Below are 25,285 nucleotides of genomic sequence, written 5' to 3' on the forward strand. Positions count from 1 at the left end.
TGATATCAGAAACATTGTAATTCCCCTTAATACTGTAGATTATAACAAATGTGTCGTTTTCAGTAAAATGAATGATTCACTCAGTATTTCCCCGCTGACAAAACCTTTTTCAAACATGTTTCAGGTGATTTGGTATGAGCAAAGAAAAGTGCCGTGGAGCACTCCCAGCATAGAAAAGTGGCTCAATGTAAATAAATAAATGAACATGTTTTGAAAATAAAGATTTCCCTAAGAAATCACATTATTGTAAATTTCGGGAATTTATCCCTAAGTTATGAAACGAGCAGTTTAAATTATTAAAAGATCCGGTTTTAAAAAGACTTCCGCTGTCGCCTAAATTAAATACCACGGGATCCCTGTCCCGCGGCCCCTGAAACGGGGCAAACCGGGTCGGGGGCCGTGACAGTAAAAGAGTTATTTTAAAATGAACTTTAAAGTAAGTCAAAACGTTTATAATGAAAGAAATTTTATGGTACGTATTTCCGCTGCGTCTTTTCAGTTAAAGCGTGTTAGGGTCTTACAATAAAGTTTCACAAATAGTCTAACATAGTTAAGTTTCAAATAGTATAAGGACTAGACGTGCCAAAAGTTAAAGTTTAGGGACGCAGGGCGTCACAGTCTCCCCTCCTTTAGGAGATTTCGTCCCGAAATCTAAGAGGAAGACTGCTCAAAGAGCTACGGATACTTGGCCTTCATCTCACTCTCGAGTTCCCAAGTGAATTCGGCACCACGCTTCCCTTCCCATCGAACCTTGACCATGGAAATTTTGCTGCACCTTAGCCGCTTGGTTCCTCGGTCCATGATTTCGACCGGTTTCTCCACAAAGTGTAGGGTCTCATTTATTTGCAAGTCTTCGATTGGAACCTGCAGTTCCTCGTCGGCTAAGTATTTCCGAAGATTAGATATGTGGAATATCGGATGTACATTGTTAAGTTCTTGAGGTAAATCGAGTCGGTAAGCCACCTTGCCAATCCTTTCGAGAATCTTGAAAGGACCTACATAGCGAGGGGCGAGCTTTCCCTTTTTACCAAAACGAACCACTCCCTTCCAGGGAGATACCTTGAGCAGCACCCGATCTCCAACATCAAATTCCAGGGGCTTACGCCTTTTATCAGCGTAGCTCTTTTGTCTGCTCCTAGCCTTGATCAAGTTATCACGGATCTGAAGAATCTTATCCGTCGTCTGTTGAATGATTTCAGGGCCAGTAAGTTGCTTGTCACCAATCTAATTCCAGCTGAGAGGAGATCGGCACTTGCGACCATATAAAGCTTCGAAAGGAGCCATCTGAATACTGGAATGATCGCTGTTATTGTACGAGAACTCGATCAATGGTAAATGTACATCCCAGTTTCCACCAAAGTCGATAACACAAGAACGGAGCATATCCTCTAGGGTTTGAATAGTGCGTTCAGTCTGTCCATCCGTTTGGGGATGAAAGGCTGTACTAAGATTCAAGTGAGAACCCATAGCGGACTGAAAGGTTTGCCAAAGACGTGAAGTAAAACGACCATCACGGTCAGAGATAATGTCAAGGGGTATTCCATGACGGCATATAATCTCATCAGTATAGATTCGAGCAAGTTTCTCTACTTTAAAATCCTCACGAATAGGAAGAAAGTGGGCTGATTTAGTCAAATGGTCAATGATAACCCATGTACTATCATGACCAGTGGGCGTACAGGGTAGTTTAGTTATAAAGTTCATAGCGATTCTATCCCATTTCCACACAGGGATTTCTGGTTGTTCAAGAAGACCTGAAGGACGTTGATGTTCAGCCTTTACCTTCGCGCAACTAAGGCTTTTCGAGACATACGTAGCAATGTCCTTTTTCATACCAGGCCACCAATAAGTCATACGCAAATCATGGTACATCTTATCAACACCAGGATGAATAGAGTATCAAGATTTGTGAGCCTCATTCATAATGAGCTCACGAAGATTGTCGCGATCTGGCACCCAGATGCGATTGAGATAGTATTGAAGTCCATCAGACTTAGTTTTAGGTTGGTCAACAGAAGCACCTCGTACTTCAACAAATAGACTTCCTTCGTTAGCTGACGAATACTGAGCTTCACGGATACAAGCATGTAAATCGCCAGAGATGTGAAAACAACGAATAGTATTAACATGAGTCTTACGACTAAGAGTTTCAGCCACGACATTCGCTTTGCCAGGATGATAGCGAATCTCGCAGTTGTAGTCGTTGAGCAATTCCACCCATCATCGATGACGCATATTCAGTTCTTTTTGGTTAAAGATGTGCTGCAGGCTCTTATGGTCAGTGAAAACCACACACTTAGTACCATATAGGTAGTGCTGCCAGATCTTTAATGCAAAAACAACAGCGCCAAGCTCAAGGTCGTGGGTAGTATAGTTTTTCTCATGTATTTTGAGTTGACGGGAGGCATAAGCGATAAACTTGTCCCGCTGCATGAGCACACAGCCCAAGCCATGGTTCGAGGCATCACAATATACCACGAAGTCGTCATTCCCATAAGGGAGAGCGAGGACATGAGCATTACAAAGGAGAGTCTTAAGAGTCTGAAAAGATTCCTCTTGCTCGGAACCCCAAGCAAAAGGTCTCCCTTTCTGGGTCAACGAAGTGAGAGGTGTCACACCCCAACCGATGGCGGAAACATCGGAGTGAGACGAAATAGATTGAAAGAGATTTCATAACACTATTTGTGACAAGTATTTAAATGATAACTTTTCATTTCATTTCTAAAGAGTCAATTACAAGGATTTGAAACAAATGCAACATGAATAATGAAATACAATACAAATAAAATACAAAATTTAAAGTGTGTATCTAAGCATCCTACTAGATTCCATGCATAATCAACATCATCGCTAAACCTGCAACATATTTTAAAAGCATAGTTTAATACAAAGGTATTGGCGAGCATACAATTTTGGTGCGTGGTATATAAGTAATAAAATAATAAGGAACAATCCACATGGCAAACCTAGTTATCAAGATTAACATATAAACTGGCATGCGATTTACAAGTCAACCCTCTGTTTACACAAGTATGAATTGAATAAACCTAACATGACCTCTCGTTCACGGGTGGTGCGTTACTCCTATAGTGCTATACATGTTAAGTGGAGGCTTGTATGAAGCTAATGACAAGTTCATCACATAAGAATCACCCAGAAAACACGAATCAAGCATGATAAATAGTAAGCATGTATTGGATTGTTTGTTTATGTATTTGTATAAGAGTATGTATACTAAGTGTGTTTTGTATATAAAAACATGTTACACCCAAAAGTGTGAAAACGGGAAAATGGGTCAAGTATACTCACAAAGTTGCATATTCTTTCCGATTATCCCATGTGACGAAGTTGTTGAGACTAGGAAGTTGAATGTGCTCGATTTGGAGTTTAAGAGGTGTTTACGTATGGTTCTAGGGATTTGGAGTTTAAATAACATGAAAAATAAACATATGAAAATAATCATCTAACACCTATGACACTTGTTCTTGACACTATGAAATTCTAAAAGAGTTTAAATGTTTTCATGGAATAAAGTTCCATTAGAATCGTGACAAGTTGTCAAGGCCTAAGATGAAACAATCTACTAGCTTGACGAATGTCCATTAGTTCATCACCAAGAGTTTGATTATTTGGTTGTTACATAAGTATTACATGGTGTATATTACATCATATAAGTCAAGCATGAGGTAGAAGATTAAAGTCTTCATTTAGGCACCTCTAAGTATCATGGAATTCATACATGAGGTAGGAAGAACAAAGCTTCCATTTAGGTACCTCTATTGTTCACCACTACACTTGTTGTTATGAACAACAAGGAGGGTCATGAACTTGCAAGAAACAATAGAATATGAACAACTAATCTATGAGAAAACATCAAGCAATGTGTGGATTTTCAAGTAGGTTCGCCCAAGCTAATCCTAAATCACACAATCATCAAGTCTTGAACTTGAGCATCACTTGTGGGTTAAAACCCTTGAATAAAAAAGAAAGTTTGTGAGGTTTATACCTCTGATTTTGAATGTCTCAACCTTGTTTTTAAGCCTAACTAACCATAGAAGTGGTTATAAGCATAAGGACATAGGTTTGAGATGAGTTTCCTTAAGTTTAAACAAGTTTATCAAAGTTTGAAACAAGAACAGAAAAACCAGTCCACTTTAGAGCCCTTTTGGCAACATTCCAGGCCCTGGTTTTCTAGGGAAAACCCATGGAAACGTAGCTAAGGTCAATACAAAGTAGTAGGAAAAAAGAATCGAGTGAATCGGATAAGAATTGAGTGAATTATGCTCACTTTGGTGAAGTGGTATAAATCTGCTCGAACTTCTGCAATCAGCTATGGTTTGGAGTGTTTGAGAGTGAACGAAGAGTGTTTAGAAAGTGAAAAATGCTTGGAGGAGGCTTGGGTTATATAGGGGATGGATTAGGGTTTCATTGGGTTGGGCTTTGGAAGTGTTTAGTGGGCTAAATAACTCAAAATAAGGAAATTAAGTGGGCTGATGCAAGGCTGTTAACAACCCTATAATTTTTATTTTATTTTACTTTTTCCACATTAGAAGGTATATATTTGATGTTTAATAAAGTGTTACATGGTGTCTATTATGTATGTAACTTGTAACAAGATCCAAAATGCATAAATGACATGTTTTAATTTAGCAAAGAGTGTGATAACATAGTTATGTATAACACATGAAATGTAACAAGTATGTATGGTTTATAGTTTGGTATGATCAAGTGAAAAAAAAACATACAACTTATAATCAAATAACTAAGTGTTTAAATGTATGAAGATTTAAGGATTATGAATACACGATCATTGTTTGCGCGTTAAGCTTACGTTTATACGTATTATGAACGATGTCTCAAACGAGTGCACGTATCAATGTATAAACATGTATAAACGATGTATAAAAGATTCGTTTCATTACGATCAAAGTCTCCGGTTTTACAACGATACAACGAAATACGATTACAAGGAATACAAGATTTCCAAAAAATAGAATTTCAAGCAATGGTTTCTAAATATGGAAAGTATGAAAACGCAGGGCGTTACAAGATGAACGACGATCTTTGAAAAGTCTGAGATGAATCGACGGTATTGACCCGCCAATCCTAAGAAGGAACGAATCTCAGATGCGGATTTAGGTGTACTCCAATTCTTCACAGCTTCAATTTTAGAAGGGTCAACATGAATTCCTTGTTTACTAACAACGTGCCCGAGAAATTGTACTTCATCGATCCAAAACTCACACTTAGAAAATTTTGCGTACAAATGTTCACCATGTAAAAGTTCTAGCATCAAGCGTAGATGGCGTTCATGATCAGCTCTAGTTTTCGAATAAATAAGAATTTCATCAATAAAGACTATCACAAAACGATCCTGGTAAGGTTTACAAACACGATTCATAAGATCTATGAACACGGTGGGTGCGTTGGTCAAGCCAAAAGGTATAACCACGAACTCGTAGTGCCCATAAGAAGTGCGAAACGCAGTTTTGGGGATGTCATCTTCGTGTACACGGAGCTGATGATAGCCAGATCGAAGGTCGATTTTAGAGAAACAGGACGCGCCTTGTAGTTGGTCAAACAAATCATCGATATGAGGGAGAGGATAACGATTCTTAACGGTGAGTTTATTAAGCTCGTGGTAGTCGATACACATACGAAACGAACCATCTTTCTTCTTGACAAACAGCACTGGAGCACCCCACTGGGAGGTACTTGGACGTATAGAGCCTTTGTCGAGCAATTCCTGTAGTTGACTAGACAATTCTTGCATCTCAGAGGGTGCAAGTCGGTAAGGAGCCTTGGAGACAGGAGTCGAACCAGGTATGACGTCAATGCGAAAATCAACAGATCGAGGAGGTGGACGACCAGGAAGATCTTCAGGAAAGACGTCGGGGAAATCACGCACTACTGGAACATCGCTACGCTCTTTCCCTTGCCCTTTTGTTCCACCACGTGGGCCAAGAAGGCAAAGTACTGCTTATGTAAGCACCTATTCGCCTTAGTGCATGACATCAACTTCAGTCCTCTAGAAGGTCGGTCTCCATAGATGTGCAAGGTTTCACCAGACGTGAGATGTTAATGAACGTACTTCTCGTGACAAGCGATCTCAGCATAATTCTTACGCAACCAATCCATGTCGTTTATGACATCAAAACTACCCAATTGCATGAGTATGAGATCAATAGTAAAGACGTGGTTGTTAAGAGTCAAGGAACAACCACTGAGAATAGAATCAACTAGAATAGACTTACCATCGAAAATCCCAATAGAGAATGACTTAGGTAGTTTCGAGCGTGCATAGTTTAACAAAGATTCAAATTCTATGGACACAAAGCTTCTGTCAGCACCAGTATCAAATAGCATTGAAGCGTAAAGATTATTGACGAGAAATGTACCATAAACGACATCATTATCGTTACGAGCCTGGTTTGCATTGATGTTGAACACTCATCCTTGAGCGGCTGGCTGTTGCTCCGGGTTCAACTGGGGACACTGGCTACGGAGATGAGTAGTGTCGTCACACTTGTAGCATGCACGAACATTGTTGACTTGTCTGGGATTCTGCGGAGGAGCTGGGAGAGCTACCTGAGCCGGTGCTTGCTAGGCTTGGTTGGCTTGACGGCAGTAGGGAGTTGTGTGACCATAGCGATTGCAATTGGTACACATACGGCAAGCAGAGGTAACAGGATGATGAAAGTTGCAAGTGACACACGTGGGATGAACCCCAGTGTACGACTTCTTGTTCTCCGGAGCAGGAGGGTTAGCAGCAGCAGCAGGCACAACAGCGTTGCCTGCAGGGTTGGCATTTGCAGCATGGACAATGGCATTGCAGCCAGAACCCTGAGACTTTCGTTTCTTGTTTCTATTGCCACTGGCTGCTGGGTAACTTGGTTTGCTGATTTCGAGGGAGCATAGTTAGGGCTGTAAACCAACCGAACGTTCAGCGAACAGTTCGTGAACCGTTCGGCGGGAAGTTCGTTTATGTTCGTTCGTTTAATAAACGAACGAACATGAACAAAAAATTTTGTTCGATTAGTTAAATGAACGAACATGAACAAAGGTCTCGTTCGTTCAATTGTGTTCGTGAACGTTCGGTAAGGTGTTCGTGAACATTCGTTCATTTGCGTTCGTTTATGTTCGTATGTTCGTTTTTTAATTAAAGATTTTTATAATTTCATATATTTTATCTATACTTTTTATACTATTAAACTTTTATTTATATCATTATCCTAACAATTAAACTAGGAAACCCTTTTTCACCTTGTTTATTCAACATTTCCCTTTCTTTTTTCATTATTTACATCGACGAATATGATCCACTTCCCTTCCACAATAAGGGGTTCAAGTTCTAGTGCTACTCTCTGGGCCATCAACCTTTATCCTTCATCGCGTTCGCCAAATTTATACGTGTTCGCTTGCGTTCGTGAGTCGTTCGTGAACATGCTCATTTCCTTGATGAACGAACACGAACATAAAATCTCGTTCGGTAAGTGTTCATGAACCGTTCGTGAACACATTTATTTCCTTAACGAACGAACACAAACAAGGCCTCGTTCGTGTTCGTTCGGTTCGTTTACAGCCCTAAGCATAGTTTCCAAACTATTTGTCACGGACACGGTTGTTGTTCAAACTTGCTACAAGATGGTAGACTTCCTCAATAGTTTCGAGCTAAGCTGCTTCAATCGAATCATGCATAGCAGGAGGTAACCCCTTAATGTACTTGGTAATCATGCGTTTCAGAGTAGAAACCAAATGAGGCACGATTATGCTGAGTTGCTTAAAATGGGTGGTGTAAGCCAAGTTGTCATCTCTAATCTGCTTGAGGTGCCAAAACTCTTCCTCAAGCTTTAGCTATTCATGGGGAGGGCAGAATTCGAGCATATTTAATTCTCGCACCTCAGGCCATGAAGAGCATAAGGTTCTTTGTTCGAGCGGATGTTTCTCTCGTTCGACCACCACTCTAGAGCTCCGCCTTGAAACATGCCAGTTGCACTCCTAGTCTTTAAGTGTTCTTGGCACTCACTGTTGATGAAGGTAACCTCGATGCTGTCGAACCACTCCAACATAGCAGTCACCCCATCGCTGCCCGTGAAAGGCTTAGGGTTGCAAGAGACAAAGTGTTTGTAGTTGAACTTCGCAGGCTTTAGCTTCTCTGTCTTAGAGTCAACAAAGGAGGGAGGAGCGTTTGAGCACTGGATCTGAGTGACGATCTTAGGCACGATGTGAGGAATCTGATCGGCCATGAAGGACATCATTTTCTTCTGAGAGTTGGCTCTGGTTTTCTTGAGAGAGTCGGATAGCTTACGGGAAGACATCTAAAGATCCAAGAAAAGGATCGTATAAGTCTAGATCATAAAGTCTCATAGTATATAGTTACACACATGATCGCATAAAGACTCAAGTTTCAAGCGTCACAAAACGTTCAATAAGTTTCACAAAGACTCAACAGTCTCATCACAAGTCCGTAAATCCATGACTTTCGCATGGCACGTGGTACGAAAGTTTGGTAGCATGCTGGAAACACTTATATATAGGAAGTACCAGCAGCGTATCCACCATGTTTCGACCATGTCACGTCCGTCTCGTCTTTTGGTGTCATGTTACGTGTCGTGTTTTGCCAACCATAACAGTACACTCCATCATTTTCATGCGCTTCAATTGGATACATACACATAGATCAAACAAGTATTTCCACATAGCTTAACGTTCAATATTCCCATCACCGGTCTGCAAAACACCAAATTTCGCATGGCACGTGGTACGAAAGTTGGTAACATGTTGGAAACACTTATATATAGGAAGTACCAGTGGCGTATCCACCATGTTTCCTCCATGTTACTTCTATCTCGTCATTCGGTGCCATGTTACGTATAGTGTTTTGCTACCCATAACAACACATTCCACATAGATTAAACAAGTAGTTTCACATAGCATCACGTTCAATCATGTTTCCCAAAGTCTAATCAAGATTCCCACGTAGTTTATCATAACGAGTAAAGCATCATAAATTTAATTCAATCCTGGGAGATTATGATTATTGTTTTAGATTGCGGAGAGACGTGCGATTTGTGTAAAGTCTCGAAACAAACAAGGAATCAAGTATAAAACCACATGTAAAATCGTGATAACATAAAAGATAGGCTCATAAAACATGAGATTGTTCCGGGTAGAGGAATGGTGACTAACCAAAGTGAATCGAACCCCTCTCGAATTGAGGCAACATGCCTTGACTTACTTAGACAAATCGTCATCGATGTTAGGCCAACGATATTTGTCCTTTTGGTCATTACACGTCCCTAATTGATTGAGAATTTCGAGACTTTGGCGAGATAGAAAAATCAAAGAGTGGGTCTAGTTATCAAGGAGTGAGTTTCACTTCTAACTTGACAGCTTCGTACCCTAATAGTGTCGGTACCTATAAAAGATAAGACCTACTAGAATATGATATGGAAATTTCCCTTCAAGGTTTGGATATCACTCCTGACTTGAGGGTAAATCTCGTGCAAAATATGAACACTGACCAGCAGCGTTTTCAAAGTATCCAAGTGTATATTGTGTCAGCCTTAGGAAAGGCGTGAAAGTTTAATAGGAAATGTGTTGCTAGGAAGCTAGTACGGTAGAATGCATAAGTCTTAAACAACATATAAGAGTCAATATTTCTAGAAATATAGACTAGGAAAAACATTCCTACTTTCCCTAATTCCCTATAGTTATGGCTCTGATACCAATCTTTCACACCCCAACCGATGGTGGAAACATCAGGGCGTGACACTAAACGTTCAGATTGCTCAAGAGTTTCCATAACACTAATAGTTTCAATATAGATTAATTTAAATTCAAAACATTGTCTAAGAGTCAACCACAATCAACCACCACAATAAGTATCAAATTACATCCAAATTCAAATATTGTTCAAAACTTGACTAATTAACTAGGTGAGTTTCTAAGTATCATCCTAGCTTGTTTCTTCAGCATCTAGACTTATCAACCTGCAACATGTATAAAATACTATCAACAAAAATGTTGGCGAGTATACAAGTTTGAGTACGTAGTAACATAATAGTTTAAAACATTCCAAAATTCATATATGCCTTGAAAACGTATAACAAGTTTCACCATGCTAAGCTAACGCAGTCCCTATGTAACACGCATTTCCAACGTAATTAACAAAGCAATCCCAAGAGTTTAGCGGGAGCTATAAATGTTCAGTGCCTTTCCCAAAGTCTAACGGGAGGTTTGATCTTAACAATACCCAAGAGAATAGCAAGCGGGGCGTTACAACCTATAGCATATGAATAGTACCATAATTGCTAAGACATGTCACATACAAGGATTAAACGTCACATAGCATATAAGTCTTAAGTTTCATAAGTATCCTATTTCACGTAGATAGAGTAAGTTTCCCAAATAAATTTCAAGTGTCAAGTGTCAAGTTTATAGAATACATGTTGCATCCCAAAAGTGTTTAAAAAGGGATTGAGTATACTCACAGTGGGTGCTAAGTATCAACACCAACTAAATGGATTGAAGGGAGCGCTGGAGTTAGCCTGATTATAGTATAACAGTATGAGTGTCGAAAAGAATGTCGAATCGTGCGAACAACGAATAAAAGTTTCTGACAAGTTTCCTGATCGGATGGTCATCCGGACGGATGGTCATCCAGTCGGATGACCATTCATCCCGAATGGAGCCCGTTCGGTCGGACGGTCGTTCGATCAGTGAATAAATGTTGTGAACCGATAAAGTTTCAAGTGTTGAGATCATAGTGTCCTGTAAAACAACAAGTGTAATGATAATCAGACCCTCTAGACGGATGGTCATCCGATCGGATGGCCATCCGGACAGACAGTCAGTGATGTGTTTGCAAATTGTTTCAACTTTTGAAGTTTTCGTTGTAGTATAAAAATCAAATCGTTCGATCGGATGGTCATCCGGACGGATGACTGTTCGAGTGAAAGTTTGATAGTTTGAAGTTCTGATTCAACTAGTTTAAGTGTTGAAGGCTACAGGGAACAAGTCGTTCGGTCGGATGGCCGTTCGATCAGAGGATCGTCCGATCGGATGGTCATTCGGCTGTTGTGATCCTGTTCCTTTGAAACCTTCGTAAAATTTCTAAGTTCGAGTTTAAAGGAGACGACGTAGTAACGTATCCAGACAATGGAAACCCACTAAGGTTCAGCTCCTCTGATCGGATGGGAATCTTCCTATTCGATCGGATAACTGTTCTTGATGGAGTTTCATGTCTGGTCCGTAATTTGGTCATCTCTCCAGTGGAAATCTGTTATCGAGCCGACTCCCGACTAAGGAACAAGTCCTAGGCCTGTTTTGGTTCCAGATTTCACCGTGTTTTAGCAGGTAAGTTAAGAAAAACATATGATCAACCGAAAATGTTTAAATTTTGTATAGATTTGTAGTCAAACGTGTGGAAATCTCTTAGATCTGAACTAGATCTTGACGGAATGACATCACACAGTCGATTATACATACCGCCATGAGGAGGTCATCCTCAAGGAGCCAAATCTTTGTGATTTCACGGTGAAAAGTATGATTTTGATGAAGAATCTAGTGAGAAAGTGTGTAAAGATGAAAGTTGTACAAGAATTACGAAGAAAACTTACACGATTCGCCTGAAATTGGAAGAAAAGTGCCTTAGAATGAGAGAGAGTGCGTCTGGTAGGAGGAGGCTGTCACCTCAAGTGATGTGACAGGGGTATTTATAGTGTGAGAGAGGATAAGGCGGTGGGATAGCTGGATCAGATGAATGTCCGATCGAATGGCCATCCGATCGGATGGTCATCCGGTCGGATGGTCATCCGATCGGATGTCTATCCGGACAACCAATCCTCGTTCGCTAGATTTCTGATTTTCGGTTTGATTTGCGAGTTAGATTAAGTGTTGCGTTGCGTATTTTTGTACGATATCATCACATGATAAGATTGTATAACTAACACAATAGCTTCCATGTTTCAAGTCTACACAAGCTAGCTAGTAGGTGTCAAGTTTCAAGTTTCTCGTTTAACAAAGTCTCAAAGTTTCTACTTTAATCAAGTTTCTCGTTCCATAAGTATCAAGATTCTCGTTCAACAAGTATCAAGAGTCAAGAATCAAGTATCTAGTATTAAGTATCAAGTTTCAAGATTCATGGCGTTTAATAAGTATCAAGCATCAAGAGTCAAGTTTCGAAGTATCAAAGAGTCTAGATTCAAAGTTTCATAAGATTCAAGTATCATAAAGTTTCACAAATAGTCTAACATAGTTAAGTTTCAAATAGTATAAGTACAAGACTTGCTAAAAGTTAAAAGTTTAGGGATGCAGGGCGTCACACTTAGAGGGTTATTCCCCACAATACTATAGTCATATTAAAAATCCTAATCGGGTCCTAAACTTGACCAAATGGGTCAGAATCGAAAGTTAAAGCATAAGTCAAACTGTTTGACTTTCGACTAAGAAACGAGCTCTAATCAGGAAATGACGAGTTGGGCATGATTAAATATGTCCTAATATGTTTTATAAACTGATATGGTTTCAAAATTTAAGATTTTGATGCTTAGAAGTTCATTTAGCGTAATTTGCAAAATTTACGTTTTTGACTTTTTCTTTAATACGAATTTGACTAGTTATTTCGCCTATTTAACGTGATCTTTAGAAGGTGCCATCTCAAGGGATTAACACCTTCATTATTACGACCACGTTGCAAAGTTCGTTTAAAACTTTGACTTGACTAAAATGGTTAGAACTGATAGTCAAAGCAAAAGTCAATTTGTTTGACTTTGTCATCTTCAGTTTTAAGTTCTTTTATTTAGTTTAAAAAGTGTTATCTTTTATTAATTACTTTTTATTATTTAAATTAATTATATTTAACTAAAATATTTAATAAATTTTGAAATGGTATTTTCCTTTTATTATACAAAAACTAACGACAGGATATATTTTGTGGGTATTACCACTATTTTTTGGGTTTTTTCTTTTGTTTGTTACAGGAAGTGCATCAAAACCAACAAAATTTCCATCCAGCGCAACCCATAGGTTTGATTCCACCACTTTATAACTTTATATATATATATATATATATATATATATATATATATATATATATATATATATATATATATATAGAGAGAGAGAGAGAGAGAGAGAGAGAGTAGGAGTTGGGTGGAAAGTCTATTTTTCCTAGAAAGTCTAGGAAGCAATGAGAATAGGACATGTGGCATTGAGTTATTTTAACTAAAAGGGCAACTATGTAATTTCACATTTTAATTTTATTTTTGGAATTTATTTTTCATTAACTAACATTCCATGATTTTCGAAATTTTTTTTTTTCGAATTCAAATCTGGAGGTCAATGTGTTTATCTGGAAAACTATCAGCAGGTCTTGGTGATGTTTTTTACCAGTCAGAGAGGTTGAAGTCAGTGTGTTTTAACACTCTAAAGTCAATATATAATCAGGTTGTGTTTTAACAATTCTCTTTGCATTTTAACACTCTGAATGCGTTTTATGTTGTTGTCTATGTCACATTACATCACATTGTGTTTTTTGATGATTACATTACATCATAATGTGTTTTACAACATGTTGTTTTTATATCGGAGCTTAACAAATCTGATTGTGTTTTAAGTCAGCAGATTTCACATGAGGATTCTTGATATTGTGTTTTAACAGCAAGCAGATTTCTTGACATTGTGTTTTAACAGCAAGCAGATTTCTTGACGCTGTGTTTTAACAGCAAGCAGATTGCTGGCCATTGTGTTTTAACAGCAAGCATATTTCTTGACGCTGTGTTTTAACAGCAAGCAGATTTCTTGACGTTGTATTTTAACAGCAAGCAGATTTCTTGACGATGTGTTTTAACAGCAAGCAGATTGCTGGAGTATTCTTAACATTGTGTTTTAACAGCAAGCAGTTTTCTTGACGTTGTGTTTTACCATCCATGCTAGTAATCCTTCCATTTATCAAGAACGACTCAGAAACCATGGTACAAGCCTCTCTACAATCATCAATTAAAATAGCAAAAACGCAGCCAAATTACACGCATATTACGACCGAAAACGTATATGCACTTCAAGAACTTTAATCACAACACAAGATATGAATACCTAGTGAAGAAAAGGGGTATGAACAAGCCTTGGAACCGAAATCTGAATGCTCTTGAGCAGCAAGGGGAAAGAGATCGCAGGTTTTATTAGGTTTAGGGTTGGATTGGAGAGAGAGAGAGAGAGAGAGAGAGAGAGAGAAAATCAAATCAATAATGGAGAGAGAGAGAGAGGGGGAAAATCCCGTGAAAGTAGGGATTGCGGTTATCTAATTGATTTAAAACACGGTACATTGACAAAATTGCCCCTAGTCTTTTAAAACAATGAATTAAATAAACTAAAAAATTACAAGATTGCCATTGACTTCATCTCAACCATTAAACACACCCATTGGATGGCCCAACTCGCTTCCTAGACTTTCTAGGAAAAACACACTTTCCGCAGGATCCCTACTCTATATATATATATGTATATATATATATATATATTATTTTTCTATATTCATAAGATATATATATATAGGGCAATGCTACACAAGAAACCCTTTATTTTAAGAAAACTTTGAAAACTCATTACTTGGCCAAAATTCATCCACGTGTGCATCAAGAAGCTATTGACTCTTATAGCATATAAGGGTATATGTGTAATTTTATCCTAAAAGATCTTTTCTATTTTGAATTGACCAATATCATTTATTGCTTTTCACATCACTTGTACAACCCCCATTCCTTTTACCTTTTTACAAACTAATAAAGAAAATTTTCACTTGTTCTTCATCTTCTTAATATCTTCATGTACGAGGTCCACCATTAAAGAACCATGGAGCTTCACTCCCACTACTTATTCCACGAGAATCAACACAAGATGTCAGATCGATCAATCCCTGATGAAGGACGTGGTTTTGTGATGAAGATGTTAATATATGAAGTCAGATACACGTGAAAACCCCTTCCAGATCTTGTTCCATTCCCGTTTAGATCTCGTTTGTCCACATGTTTCATAATGTTGTTACAGATCTGGATATTTGTGAGTTTTTTTTCACTTTTTTAGTTTATATAAAATATGATTTGTATATGTTGTTTCAGATCTTGATATTTGTGAGTTTTTTACACTCTTTTAGTTTTATGCAAGATATGTTTTCATATATGTTTGATTCTGTGTATTTTGTATGGATTTTTCTGATTTTGTGGAGTTTATGTTAGTTGATAACTTGAGCATGTAGGTATGAACTTTTGAAAGATGATTATAATTTACATGTCTATTATTCACGCTTAAATATTGAACCAATAAAATATTGAGTTTAAAAATGATATAGGTATGGACTTTATAAGATGATATTCAACGTATGGCTCCATTTTTTATACTTAAAATATCAAAAATTATTCATAAAACCTGGTTCTTAACAGGTTTTTGTGTAATGGCTGTTTTAGAGATGAAACATGATTTTTTTTTTGTTAAAATGGTTCTTAAAAGGGGTAAATGTTTATGTAATTTGCAGGTTTTTATTTTTGTGTTAAAAAGTTATGCTTGGTTTGCATATGAACTAATTTTTGGCTGTGTTGTGATGTTATTTGAGAAAAAGATTGCAATTTAGCTAAAAAGTTGTGATGTTGTTTGAGAAAAAGATTTTCTGGCTATGAATGTGTTAATAGTTATGTCTAGTTAATGTAACACCCCAAATTTCGTATGTCGTAATATAATAATTTAATAGTGATGCTTTAATAATAAGGAATGGTAAAAATAGATTTTTACCATTTTGAAAGTTTTATAAATAATAGTAAGCTTAAAACCCTTTTATGTAAATGAAGTTAACCAAAGAAAAGTAACCAAGTTAGTATGGGAAACAACAATTTGGATACACCTTAAAAGACAAGGGGATAAATGTGTAAATTGAAGTGAAACTTGATAAAAAAAAAAAAAGCCAGTGATTTCTTTTGGCTAAGTACGATCGATCAAGAAAAGGGAGGCAAGGGGGAAAACCCTAACATCCTAAAATCATTCAAATTGGAAGGGGAATCAAAGATTTATCGAATGCATGAGCCAGTAACTTTGATTATCTAAGTGAATTTGATATCAAGTAAGTTTAATTTTACGTTTTTGGTAAAGTTTGATAAAGTGGGTTATGAAAGTTGTGGTTATGTATGAAATTAAACATCTTTGCTAGATGATATGAACAACTAGGAGTGTAAATTATGCTTGAATATGTTATGTTGATGAACTTGGGGTAAAAACCCACTTGAATGTCATAAAATGATCAAAGATTTGTGAAACCCATTAGGCTAATTGGTATGATGTTGATGATTGAAGCAATATGTGGATGAATTTTTTATGAGTAATGAATTTAGAACTATATGTTCATAGTTAGGATAGTAAATTGTGGAATTTGGGATGTTTATGTTAATCAATGAATGAATTATGAAGTAGTGCTTAAGATGCTTGTACATTATGCTAAATGAACGATATGCACACAACATGTTCGATGAAATGCCTAACTGGGTTTAGTTATGGTTTTATATGAATACTTGATAAGTTGATGTAACACGTTTATGGTAAAGCCGTATGTGACTAGTAGACATCATAATGTGCGGTAAAGAATATGAAAGCAATAAAAGCTAAGCATATGAAATTATGATGTATAGGGGCAAAGGAAGAAGAAGGAACAAGTCTATCCAAGGCACAAGAAATGCAAGACCTCGGTAAGTTCATATGAACTTTAGGTACTCCACTTGTAGATTGATGAATGATAATATTTAGTACTATGAATTTAGTGTAAGTTTCCTTCATGATTCATGATTGTATAGATGCAAAGAGTTATATGGAGAAATGTCTAAAAGATAATGTTTGAAATAAATTTGAAATACCCGTCTAATGGGTTGGAATGATAAGTAGAATGAGTGTTGGAATGTTTGAGAATTTGACTTGTTCATAAGGGGTCAAATAATGTAAGTATAGTGAAAGATATGGTATGTAGTGGTTCATTATAAATGAATCGGAAAGTGGTATGATGAATGTTTCCAAATGAAGATGACAATGTTAGTAAAGTAATATGTTATGTTAACGAGTCGAATAATGATACAGAATTAAAGGATTTCAATTGTTATGTATTACGAACTAACAATGTTTTATGGTTATGAATGATAGGTAAATCCCATGCTTAACCGCGGCGCGCTCGAACCGAACACACCATATCGTCCGTCACACGCTTCCGATTAATGTTGTCTTTTGTAAAAAGGGTCAAAATAGCTTTTGTTAAGTAAATGTAAGGCTTATGGTTAGGATGTTTGTAACTAGTTTGGTTTTTAACTCTTTTGGGTAGTTGGATAAAGTACTTATGATGGACCTTGTATGGTCATAACCTTAACATATTTTGAAAAGTATCGTAGGACCTAATTTAAATTATGTTGTTAAAACAGGGGCTAAGTTCTTATTACAAACGGGTTATGCCGAAAATTTTGTAAAATCGTATGAACTTTATGTTATTAGTCGAATGTGAAAAGTTGGGCGTTTCAAGTTGGTATTAGAGCCCAGGTTTGAGAGATTCAAGTATTAGAGTAAGATGCTTGAACTCAAACCAAAAGCTCGTATGAAGGTGTGTTCGTTACGCGGCGCTATGCAAGTAAGTAAATAATAAAGTTGATACGTTTATAGTAAGAAATGAAAAGAAAGTTATAGATTATTGTTTTGAAACTGAGATTTAAGGTAAATAACGATTTTAAGTGGGTCCGTGTTTGAATTACGGACCCGTAGGAAAAAGAATCAAGTAGTAAAACGGATAAGCGGTTTGAAAGTTACGGCCGTTTTCGTAAAAAAAAATAATAAGCCGAAAACGTATAAGTTAAGAATTTCCTTAACTCGGATGTTAAATTTCAATTTCACATGATAGAATGTTAATTTACGATCATGTAGGAAGAAACGGGAGGTAAAACGGATACACGGTTTGAAAGTTACGGCCGTTTTCGTAAAAAGGATTAAACTGGAAAATCTGTAGCTGGGCTGCAGCGTAACCTACAACTCAGCCGTAGGCTACGGTACTGGAGGGGCTGTTTTGTTGATTATTCTGTAGCTGGGCTGCAGAGTAACCTACGGCTCAGCCGTAGGCTACGGTACTGGAAGGGCTGTAAGCTACGGTCTGTAGACCGTAGCCTACGACAGGATTGATAAAATTGTTATATGTTGTTGTTTGATGGTGTATGAGTAAATTATGATATTTAACAACTTTTTACACTTATAATACTAACATTTAAAGTTTTTTTTAAATGTGGTTTAAGTCTCTAAGTATAGGGAACTCATTCTAATCAATTTCTAAAGCCTTATAAACAATGTTAAGATAAGTTTGATATTAAGAAAGATAAGGGAAGGCATGTGTATTTATGAAAGGATGAGAATGTAAATCGTTGTGATCAAAGATTATGATCTACACGATACGGTATGATCGTCAAGGACGATGATGTATAAAGTATGCATTATAAAGTGAATGTAATATGCTAACATGAGTTCCAATATGATGAAGAGATGCATAATAAAAAAAAATCTAATGAATGTAATGAATGTTTATGTAGATGGCGGACAATGTAAACGTGAATGATAATGAAACCATGAATATAAGTTGACAATGATAATGAAACCATGAATATAAGTTGACTAACACGAAGGCTATTAGTTAAAGAACAAGGAATAAGAAGTAAGTGTAAGAATGAATGAATGTATGTTTTGGTTAACATGTCTAGAATGTTCGTAATGAAGGATAATACGGTTTTATGACCTATGGAAATGAATTATTGAAAGCAAGTAATGCATGAATGATAAATAAAAGAATGATATGGTATCTAATAAAGTATGTAATTGTAGATGGCGAGTGCAGTGAGTGTAAATGATGATGATAATGATATTACCAATAATGATGGTAAAGATGATGCTCTATGATAAATGGTATGCGGTGTGGTCACGAAGTGACCGTTAGCACCGAGAATGATGAATGGTATGGTGTGGTCACGAAATGACCGTTAACACCAAGAATGATGAATGTTATACGGTGTGGTCACAAAGTGACCGTAAATATCAGGGATGATGAATGGTATGCGGTGTGGGCACGAAGTAGCCCTCAACACCGAGGATAATGAAAGGGATGCGACATGGTCACTAAGTGGCTATTAACACCCGGAATTGTGAAATAAGAGCATGATAACCATAATTAAAATGACAAAGGTCAATAAGACGTAAGCATGATGGCATGAAGTAACATATAATGAAGTGAAAAGTATATATAAAATTAACGAACGTGTAATAGGTAAGGGAATGAAAGTCATTGAAATATGTTAGGCATACTAATATATTTCGTAAACTATGATGTAGAATATTTCTTACGGAAAATCCAATAGTTTCGTTAAAGTTTCCGAAAATGCAACCTATGATAATTAGGATCCTCTAAATGTCAACCCGGTCATGTCGAAATGTTTCGAAGTAAGAACATATATGATGGGAAGGTTGTGAATGAAGTTCTAGTTGTGTTTATAAACCCTATAATGAGAAATATGTGGTGTGGTCATAAAGGACCGTTAACACCTAGCATGAAAGAAAGGAAAGTATAAAAATTTAAAATGTTAGAATGAAATGAAAATGACAAAGAATAAATTTTAAAAATGATCTCGAATGATATAGTAGGTGGCTGATGAAAACGAAGAAATTGTTAAGAAAATATGTTCCGAGTAGCGGATGGTGCGAGAAAGTAAGTAAGAAGGATGAGGGATTCTATTCCCCTATGAACGAAAGGCATGCATAATGTGGCCTATCGTGACCGATGTTGATGATGATGTACAAGTGGAATGAAAGTTATTAAAACATGATTATGAATACATCAATGTAACTTGAGATGACATGGAAAGTATATGAAGTAATGAATGTAGAAAATGCCTAATGTAGATGACGGACAAAAGGAATACAAACGATAATAAATGACGCAGTAGGAAGGAAGAAAAGCAATGATTACGGAAGAGGACGATATGGTCCTAGGATGTAATGAAAGGTAGGAATGATAAGTACGATTGAGCTTAGAAAATATTGAACATGAAAGGATGATAGAATTTCGAGTGTAATTTGGTCCTAAGGATGAAAATTTGTCGATCAAAAGTAAATGTTAGTAGAATTAAAATTTTAAAGGAAGATGTTTATGTGGTAAGTAGGGATAGAGCCTTAAGGAAGGGTTGTAGACAATGAAAGTTAGAGTCGTTAGGTGGGAAGGAAAGTAAGAAAGCAATTGAGGAGGTGTTTTTTCCCTACCTAACTAAAGATAAGTATAAGCATAACAAGTAAGTGGCACAAATAGCCTATATGTATATATATATATATATATATATATATACATAAGTGATGTGCATGTGCACGTATGGGAGATATGTTGCCGCTGGTTGTGGGAATACGAGTAAGGATAGGTTGATAGTTAATCGTCGTAAACCTAAACGGGAAATACGAGTAAGAGTAAAACCTATGACAAATGTGGTAAACATGTGATGATGTAAGTAAATATATATATACATAAGAAGATGTTGAGGTAATAAGATTATGATGAAAGAGGTATGCACCGAACACGTTGCGTATTAAGCATGTGATGTTCGACTTATGAGAACTAAAATGAATAATGGGCTAAGATCTAGATGGATGATTTAAGCACCGACGAGAATAGTGATTTTGAAAGAGATGGTAAAAGGATAACAAGTATGGTTAGTAACTTGGAAGGCAGAAGTAAATGACTCATAACGTTAGTTAGTAAATTATAAATTTAATATCAATACAGGAAATAATGGCGGCTCTAAGTTCTTGTTTATTGTAGAGTGCGATTATTAGATATTTTGAAATGTCATGATGGAAAGATAGTAAGAGTTGATCCGCATATCGGAAAATGGGTAGTAGAAAGGAAAGAAAAGTGAGGAACTGTTAAGAAAGCAGGGTACACACTTAGTACGCCAAGTTTTGAATAAATAGAAAGAACTGTATGAAAGATGTAAAAAGTTAACGTCGAAGGAAATTAGAATGAAAATATAAGAATGCGTAACTGTCAGAGGTGGAATGTTACATGAAGAGGGGTTGAATGGAATGTAAAAATGTAATAAACATTTGAATGGATATTTGAATAAGTCTTACCTTCTGTCGAGCTTCCTATCGTATGTGAGGAAGATAACCCTCTAAAGAAATGTTCGAGAGTTAAAGTTATACGCATGATTCTTCATTCGTATTATGAAACAACCCTACGTGGTAGAGTGTAATCTCAATTATTGAATGAATGGTCGTGCCAAGTTTTATGTAACTCATACGTAAAATGGAGGGGCATATGTAATAAACTTATAATCCCGTATGTGGCGAAACCTATGTTGATAAGAATTAACCTTCTGAGGTACAGTGATAGGTAATTGCCTTAGTATTACAATTGTCAGAAGGAATGACGTATGTATGACAGCTATGAAATGTGATGACAAGTATAGCTGAGTATGACACCTCAAGTGTAATATGAGTTACTTAAATGTAAGTATTGATTACACGATCATATTGATAGCGTGATTAAAGACTTATGTTGACCCTTGTAACCTAGGGGCAGACGGTAAAGAGGTTAGAGCAAGATAGTATGTACACGATTGTATAAACGTATACGTTAAGTTGTGGTTAACCATGCAGTTATGATAGATCACCAGTGAATGAAATATTGGTCTTGGGTAAAGATTATGTGTAGTTATTGCAAGAAAAATATGAAAAGAACTATCAAGCAAGTGACATAAAAGAAATTTTGCTTGGTATTGGCCCTGAAAGGATGGAGAGTATGTAGAAGCTAAATAGTAAGGAACTATTGAATAATGTTTGAATCATGATTTTATATGAATGAATAGGAATGAACAAGTATGAATATTATGATAATTATTTTCCCCTAAGCAGATGTTAGAGGTATGCGGGAATGAATAATCTGACGGATAAGTTTAAGAAATCAGCTTGAACAATCGAACGATAATCATGAAATAATGTAATATGACTGCTTTGATTCATACAAGATTGAATTACCAAATGTATTAGACAAGTTTAAAATAGTAACGACCGATTCACCACGAGGGATGGTCGAATGAAAACAGGCTATCGAAGTTCGAGGTATGAAATTATGAAGGGATACAGATAAACTCTTCAGAATGTATGTATTTAGGTTTCGGGGACGAAACCTTCTTTAAGGGGGGTAGACTTCTAACACCCCAAATTTTGTATGTCGTAATATAATAATTTAATAGTGATGCTTTAATAATAAGGAATGGTAAAAATAGATTTTTACCATTTTGAAAGTTTTATAAATAATAGTAAGCTTAAAACCCTTTTATGTAAATGAAGTTAACCAAAGAAAAGTAACCAAGTTAGTATGGGAAACAACAATTTGGATATACCTTAAAAGACAAGGGGATAAATGTGTAAATTGAAGTGAAACTTGATAAAAAAAAGAGCCAATGATTTCTTTTGGCTAAGTACGATCGATCAAGAAAAGGGAGGCAAGGGGGAAAACCCTAACATCCTAAAATCATTCAAATTAGAAGGGGAATCAAAGATTTATCGAATGCATGAGCCAGTAACTTTGATTATCTAAGTGAATTTGATATCAAGTAAGTTTAATTTTACGTTTTTGGTAAAGTTTGATAAAGTGGGTTATGAAAGTTGTGGTTATGTATGAAATTAAACATCTTTGCTACATGATATGAACAACTAGGAGTGTAAATTATGCTTGAATATGTTATGTTGATGAACTTGGGGTAAAAACCCACTTGAATGTCATAAAATGATCAAAGATTTGTGAAACCCATTAGGCTAATTAGTATGATGTTGATGATTGAAGCAATATGTGGATGAAATTTTTATGAGTAATGAATTTAGAACTATATGTTCATAGTTAGGATAGTAAATTGTGGAATTTGGGATGTTTATGTTAATCAATGAATGAATTATGAAGTAGTGCTTAAGATGCTTGTACATTATGCTAAATGAACGATACGCACACAACATGTTCGATGAAATGCCTAAGTGGGTTTAGTTATGGTTTTATATGAATACTTGATAAGTTGATGTAACACGTTTATGGTAAAGACGTATGTGACCAGTAGACATCATAATGTGCGGTAAAGAATATGAAAGCAATAAAAGCTAAGCATATGAAATTATGATGTATAGGGGCAAAGGAAGAAGAAGGAACAAGTCTATCCAAGGCACAAGAAATGCAAGACCTCGGTAAGTTCATATGAACTTTATGTACTCCACTTGTAGATTTATGAATGATAATATTTAGTACTATGAATTTAGTGTAAGTTTCCTTTATGATTCATGATTGTATAGATGCAAAGAGTTATATGGAGAAATGTCTAAAAGATAATGTTTGAAGTAAATTTGAAATAACCCGTCTAATGGGTTGGAATGATAAGTAGAATGAGTGTTGGAATGTTTGAGAATTTGACTTGTTCATAACGGGTCAAATAATGTAAGTATAGTGAAAGATATGGTATGTAGTGGTTCATTATAAATGAATCGGAAAGTGGTATGATGAATGTTTCCAAATGAAGATGACAATGTTAGTGAAGTAATATGTTATGTTAACGGGTCGAATAATGATACGGAATTAAAGGATTTCAATTGTTATGTATTACGAACTAACAATGTTTTATGGTTATGAATGATAGGTAAATCCCATGCTTAATCGCGGCACGCTCGAACCGAACACACCACATCGTCCGTCACACGCTTCCGATTAATGTTGTCTTTTGTAAAAAGGGTCAAAATAGCTTTTGTTAAGTAAATGTAAGGCTTATGGTTAGGATGTTTGTAACTAGTTTGGTTTTTAACTCTTTTGGGTAGTTGGATAAAGTACTTATGATGGACCTTGTATCGTCATAACCTTAACATATTTTGAAAAGTATCGTAGGACCTAATTTAAATTATGTTGTTAAAACAGGGGCTAAGTTCTTATTACAAACGGGTTATGCCAAAAATTTTGTAAAATCATATGGACTTTATGTTATTAGTCGAATGTGAAAAGTTGGGCGTTTCAGTTAACGACTTAACGGTTATCTTTTCTTTTTGTTATTAGGATGGTGATGGATACAAGGGAAACAAGATCCAATTCTCGGGACCGTTGGGTTCATCAAACGTGGATCAGATGCTTAAGGATCATGACCATGTTTCTGTTACAGCACAACACAACTAACACGTGTTATAGTTTGAACTTCAGGAACCAATGTACAACGTAACACGTGTTAGTGCTATGTATTTTTGTTTACTAGTAATATGTAATGTGAGACTCTTCTTGTTTTCTCTAGTACACGATATTAAAACAATCTAGACTTAACACATTTTCTGTTGGAGGCGCCCGTATTTGTACCTCTAATGTTACAGTTACTATTGAAGTTTATGCATCCATTCTGGAAGTCTTAACACATGTTATAATAGAGGCTTAACACACGTTATATCAGGTTTACTCTGTTGTTATTAAGTTACTATTGGAGTTTATTCATCCATTATGGAAGTATTTACACACGTTATAATAGATGCTTAACACACGTTATACATTTTCAGTCACTTTAACACATGTTACAGTATGTATATACACATCATGGTGTTTTGGAAACCACTAGCTTATACATGACACCATGTTAGGTTAAACCAAGATTATAACAGAGGCTTAACACATTTTATCCCAGGTATACGGTGTTACGATATTAACCTGTTCACGTGTTACGATCAGTATATGCACATCATGGTGTGTTGCAAACCACTTTCATATACATGAATACAAGTCGGGTTATAATGGATGCTTACTTGTTATCATATGTATACAAGTGGGGTTACAACAAGATTACGATATTAACTAAGCTCCCCATTAAACTCATCGCCCCCGTCGACTGTTTTCACCCTTGTCACATGTTAAGCAATTACATGTTCCGAACAGACAATTGTAACACATGTTAGATCAGTATATACACATCATGGTGTATTGTGAACCACTAGCTTATACATGAATACATGTCAGGTTACAAAAAGATTATAACACTACAAAAAAACTGTCATTTAGTGACACACAAAAAGTGCCACAAAAATCCATAAAAGTGCCACCAAAGACCCCTTAAGGAATGAGTGGCACACAAAAAAAGTGTCACTAGAAGCAGTGCCACTAAAAGGCTTTAGTGGCACTTTTTAGTGTGCCTCTATAATTCTTTTAGTTATTAGTGGCACTTTTCTTTTAGCC

General features: G+C 36.3%; 2 long non-coding RNA genes across 2 annotated transcripts; both read left to right on the plus strand.

Annotated features, from left to right (window-relative positions):
- Window positions 1-15,981: 15,981 nt before the first annotated feature.
- Window positions 15,982-17,411, plus strand: LOC110867356. The gene is made up of 3 exons (XR_002551541.2): window positions 15,982-16,111; window positions 16,674-16,730; window positions 17,176-17,411. It is a non-coding gene; the product is annotated as an uncharacterized LOC110867356 (long non-coding RNA).
- A 5,178-nt stretch (window positions 17,412-22,589) lies between these two features.
- LOC110867354 lies at window positions 22,590-23,921 on the plus strand. The gene is made up of 3 exons (XR_002551540.2): window positions 22,590-22,658; window positions 23,221-23,277; window positions 23,724-23,921. It is a non-coding gene; the product is annotated as an uncharacterized LOC110867354 (long non-coding RNA).
- Window positions 23,922-25,285: the final 1,364 nt, after the last annotated feature.

Source organism: Helianthus annuus, chromosome 17, assembly GCF_002127325.2.
Source record: "Helianthus annuus cultivar XRQ/B chromosome 17, HanXRQr2.0-SUNRISE, whole genome shotgun sequence".
Taxonomy (NCBI): domain Eukaryota; kingdom Viridiplantae; phylum Streptophyta; class Magnoliopsida; order Asterales; family Asteraceae; genus Helianthus; species Helianthus annuus.